Consider the following 5,720-nt stretch of genomic DNA (forward strand, 5'->3'; position numbering starts at 1 on the left):
TACTTAAAAGGGAAAATATAAGCAAAATTGATTGGCTAAGGGATTTGCCAAGTCAAAATTCATTTACTGTCTAGACTGACTTTTCTCTACAGTACCCTCTCTGTGTGTGTTTTTCCACACTACTTGTCATCCTTTGTGTCATCAAGTACATTGGTACAGCCACATTTCTCCAAAGAGTGCTTTGGTGCTGGGTCCAGAATTTTTTTCCAAGTCATAGCCACCAATTCTTTAGGTTTTGATACTGGAACTTTCTTGAGCTTACCAATAGAAGTAACGGGATTTCAGACAAAAAAGAAAAAGACTCATATTTTTCTCCTTATATGGTTCTTGAATAGTGTGTCAACCGAAGTGTTAGGAGATTGCGCCTTTTCAATGATAAGGAGAGTATCAACCACATTTGAACATGTGCAGCAGTGGCTCCACTTCACAACCACAGCCTGGTAGACAGCAAATGTAAGACACAGAGATGGTAAAATGAATGTTGATTCAGATAAATTAAAATTTAAAGACATGCTTGTGTTCTAACTGGTGAATTAGAGTGCTTCTTTCCAATGTGCCATGACTTTTTTTTTTTCTTTCTGTGGTAAAATATATAAAACATTTGTCATTTAAGTATTTTAAGTGTGCAATTCAGTGGCTATTAATTACAGTCACAATATTGTGCAGCCATCACCAGATTTTTAAAATGTTACATCATCTCAAGCAAAACTCTGTACATAATTAAGCAACAGCTGCACATTATCCCTTTCCCCAACCCCAGGCTTCTAATTTACTTCCTATCTGTATGAATTTGTCTATTCTAGATATTTCATGTAAGTGGAGTCATACAACATTTGTCGTTTTGTGTCTGGCTTCCTTAGCTTGGCATAATATTTTTAAGGCTCACTCGTGTGGTAGTGTATGCTGCTGCTGCTAAGTCACTTCAGTCGTGTCTGACTTTGTGCAGCTCCATAGATGGCAGCCCAACAAGCTCCTCTGTCCCTGGGATTATCCAGGCAAGAGTACTGGAGTGGGTTGTAGTATATAGCAGACTTTTATTCCTTATTATGAATGAATAACATTCTATTGTGTCTCTACAGCATCATCTGTATATGTTGATGCATGCTTGGATAATTTCCATCTCTTGCCTACCGTAAATAATCCTGAATGGAACGTTGTTGGCCTATAGGTGACTGATTGAGTCCCTGTTTTCAATTTTGGAGGTTATACAGGAGTAGAATTGCTGGGTAACGTGGGATTTTTATTTCTAACTTGCTCAGAGATCTCCAAACTGTCACACATCTTTTAATTCTTATATCTGGTTGGCACTAAGGAGGAGAATAGAAAGCTGTTCATTGTTGTCCCAGAGTTGGTAAGGGTGTAGCAATTGCTCGGAGGAAACCAGGAGCAACGTCAACAGTTTCCACAGAGGTGTATTTCTTACTAAGTGCAAGAGTGCCCAGAGGTTTCTTAATTATATCTTTAGAAACAAAGGGATTAGCCATTGTAAATAAACCTAAGGAATAAGCCTGTACCCAGAGTTACTAAACAATTCGTCTCTTGAAAATTTGGAGCAGCAGATGAAGAGCTAAATGGCTCTGCCTAAGAAAAGAGAGAGACAGAAACCACAGAGATGACCTGGAGCTTGCTGAGAGAAGCTACCAGAAGGAAACAGGGAGAGAGAAGAAAGAATTGATTTAAGTCTGTTAACATCATTTTAAACGCGGGTCCCCAGAGCACATACTAAGTGATAGGGTTTGTGCTTAACACTTTAAATCAAATCTTTTTTTTTTTTTTTAAATCAAATCTTTAAGGCAAGACAGATAGGCTGTTTCCTTTTTACATACTGGAAACTATGGCCTTAGAAGTTAAGTGTCTGCCCAAGGCACAGAGCTAGTGAACTGCAAAAATGGGGTTTGTCCCTCTCCTGCAGCCCTTTTCACTCTGCCACTCTGGCCCTGCAAGTTCCATATTTGAGAGTCTTTCTTTCACAACCACTCTTCCCTGCCTACCGTTGTCAGAAAGGACAAGGCCTCTTGTCCTTGCCTTGCCCTTCCCGGGACTCGCTGGCGTTCTGCGGTGATCCTGCCCGGAGCTGTGTGGCTCCGTCAGTGTGCCTAGCGTCTGGTTGTGTGCTGTGTGTTTGCTCAGTGTGTCCGACTCTCTGCGACCCCATGGTCTGTAGCCTGCCGAGCTCCTCCGTCCATGGAATCCCCCAGGCAAGAACACTGGAGTGGGCTGTCATTTCCTAACCAGGGGATCTTTCCAACCGAGGGATCAAACCCACATCTCCTGCACTGGTAGGTGGACTCTGTGCAGCTGGGTAGCCACCAGGGAAGCCCCTGGTGTCTGGTTAGTGACACACAAAGCTTCATTGCTAAACTCTTAAACCATCCCTTGCGCCGCGGGTGTGAATTTGCTTTAACTTCCTCTGTCGACTTTTGTGCATACTTCCAAGTCCTATCTCTTCCTGCATGTTGGAGCCACCTATTTTCACAGGAGAAAAGATAATTTATGCACTACCCTTCTAAAGTGTACCTACCCACATATTCTATCCCCGCCCTCTCAGGAGACCTATTTCCTATTTATTTATTTATATTTCAAAGACTGTCTCTCCTAAGAGCCATATTAAGGGATTCTATGTCCCTGGGGTCATATCTGCCGCTTCAGGGGGGTCTCAGATTTGTCATAATTTCTTTTTCCTGTTACTCTGAGTATTACCTTTACAAAGCACACACATGCTATACTAATTTGGTGATTAAATGATTGTCATAATAATATTCTCCAAAACCCAACTTCCTCTCACTGATTTCCTCCTCAAGTGATTTAGTCACTAAGTCATGTCCTGCTTTATGGACTGTAGCCCACCAGGCTCTCTGTCCATGGGATTCTCCAGGCAAGAATATTGGAGGGGGTTGCCATTTCCTTCTCCAGAGGACCTTTCCGACCCAGGGATCAAACCTGTATCTCCTGCATTGGCAGGCAGATTCTTTACCATCTAAGCCGCCAGGAAATCCTCCTCAAGAATTTGCACTTATTTTCTGTTTTCCAAAATTTCCTCCCAGTTCTCTCCTCAAGACCTATAGGGGACAGGAGCACCAAGAGCAGGGGTCCTTAATTTAGTGTGGGGCTTCAGGGCACAGAGGAAGCTGATTAGAGGTCCTAACTCAACACCAAGCGCAAGTACTGGGTGATATTGTAAAAAATTTAGAAAAGCTAGACATCTCTTTAAGGGATTAATTGATAAAAGGATGGTCCATCTCTGCAGTCAAATACTGATACCTTCTGGCACTTAAAATGATAATGCAGAGATACATTTATTCACATGGAAATGGGTGAATCCAGATATGTAGGGCCTGAAGTTTACAGAATTTCTTTAAGAAGATAGATTCAGATACCTGTAAAAGGGGTCTATGCTTATGGGAGCTTTAAAGCTTAAGTTTCATAAATATACTTTGGGGGAAAAAACGGGTTTCTGAATAGCATGTAAAACTTTGTTCTTATTTCAGAAAAGCCTAACTGGCAACGTAGAGGGTTGCTAGCTGTCATTATCTGTTGTATTTTTACTTTTAGTATATTTTCATTTTGTATACTTGTAATGGCACCCCACTCCAGTACTCTTGCCTGGAAAATCCCATGGATGGAAGAGCCTGGTGGGCTACAATCCATGGGGTCGTGAAGAGTGGGACACGACTGAGCGACTTCACTTTCACTTTTCACTTTCATGCATTGGAGAAGGAAATGGCAACCCGCTCCAGTGTCCTTGACTGGAGAATCCCAGGGACGGGGGAGCCTGGTGGACTGCCATCTATGGGGTCGCACAGAGTTGGACATGACTGAAGTGACTTAGCAGCAATGTGATTATATATATGTGTATATGCATATACATATATGTGTCATTTCAAATGTATATGTGCTTTATATATATATATATATGAATTCCCTGGCTATCCAGTGATGAAAACTCTGTGCTTCCACTGCACGGGTCCTGGATTTGATCCCTGGTTGGGGAACACAGATCCCACTTGCTGCATGGTGTGGCCAAAACAAACAAACAAAAACAAAACGAATATATTGTATTGTTTTTCACTTGAAGACCATGAGTCATCCAGACTTCTTTAGTCCAAAGGGCTAGGCAAATTAAGAGACTCCAGGTCCTAGATCGTAGGATAGAAAGTTGGGAAAGCAAATGTAAGTAAGGTTTAAGCCAGAGAGTAGGAGCCAGAGGAATTCTCCAAGAATTGGTTGCCAGATATGTTTTTATTTATTTATTTTTAAATTGAAGGGTAATTGCTTTACGGAATTGTATGGGTTTCTGCAAAACATCAGTAAGCTTTATTAAGCTTCCTAGAGTTACAGAAAAGTTGCAAAGATAGTACAAGATAGTTCCTGTATAACCCTCATCTGCTTTCCCCTATCATCAGCATTTTTCATCTCAGCAGTAATTTTGTCAGAACTAAAGACCCACTAGGTGCCCACTAGGTGCTAGGTGCTCAGTCGTGTCCAGCTCTTTGCAACCCCATGGACTGTAGCCTGCCAAGCTCCTCTGTCCATGGAATTTTCTAAGCAAGAATACTGGAGTGGGTTTCCATCCCTCCTTCAGGGAATCTTCCTGACCCAGGAATTGAAACCGTGTCTCCTGCATTGGCAGGCGAATTATTTACCACTGAGCCATCTGGGAAGCCCAAGGACCCAATGTTGGTATATTGTTAACTTGGTTCCATACTTTACTTAGACTTCACTAGTTTTTGCTTAATGTCCCATTTCTGTTCCAGAATGTCACATTACTTTTAGTCCTCATCTCCCCAACCTCCTCTCATCTATGACAGTTTCTCAAACTTCCCTTGATTTTAATGTCCTTGGCAATTTTGAAGGGTACTGTCTGATGTTTTCCTCATGGTTAGACCAGGGTTATGGAATCTGGGGAGAATGACCAGACAGGTGTGGTACCATTCTTGTCACATTAGGGTTGATGTTCATACCAAGAGGTCATGTTACCAGCATGACTTATCACTGATGAGTGTCAACCTCGATCACCTGTTTTAGGTAGTTTTTACCAGGTTTTTCCACTGTAAAGTTACTTTTTTTCGCTTTCCTATTCTATTCTTTGAAAGCAGGTCACTAAGTACAGACTGTTCTGGAGCGGCAGGGAGTCAAGCTGCATCTTTTAGAGGAGAAGTATCTTCATAAATTATTTGGAATTCTATCATATGAGAGATTTGTCTCTTCTCCCCCGTTTGTTTACTTATTTAATCATTTATTTATATCAGTACAGACTTCTGGGTATTTATTTTATATTTTAGTGACAACCCAATACTATATTATTTATTGTATTGTTTAAATTGTTTTAGCTTTGGCCATTGAGAGCTCTTCAGATGGGCTCCTGTGTCTTTTTGACATGATTGGATCATTTGTTTTTTGAGCATTTCCTTACGTGCTGGCACTACAAAGCCCTCCAGGTTCATCTCTTGTACTCCCTGCCGCAGCCCTAGAATCAGCCATTTTTCCAAAGACAACTGGTTCCTTAACTGGAGAATGATACAGAAAGCAACATATGGGCCCTCAGTAGGACTGTTGCTACTGGAGTGTCATTGCTTCTAAGCCTTTCAGTGCACAGAGCTAGGAAATGTATGCATGTTTATTAACACACACGTGTTGTTGTTGTTTAGTTTCTAAGTCATATCCATGTTTTTGTGACCCGGATGAACTGTAGTCTGCCAGGCTTCTTTGTCCATGGGATT

This window comes from Oryx dammah, unplaced genomic scaffold (assembly GCF_014754425.2).
Source record: "Oryx dammah isolate SB20612 unplaced genomic scaffold, SCBI_Odam_1.1 HiC_scaffold_2, whole genome shotgun sequence".
Lineage (NCBI taxonomy): Eukaryota > Metazoa > Chordata > Mammalia > Artiodactyla > Bovidae > Oryx > Oryx dammah.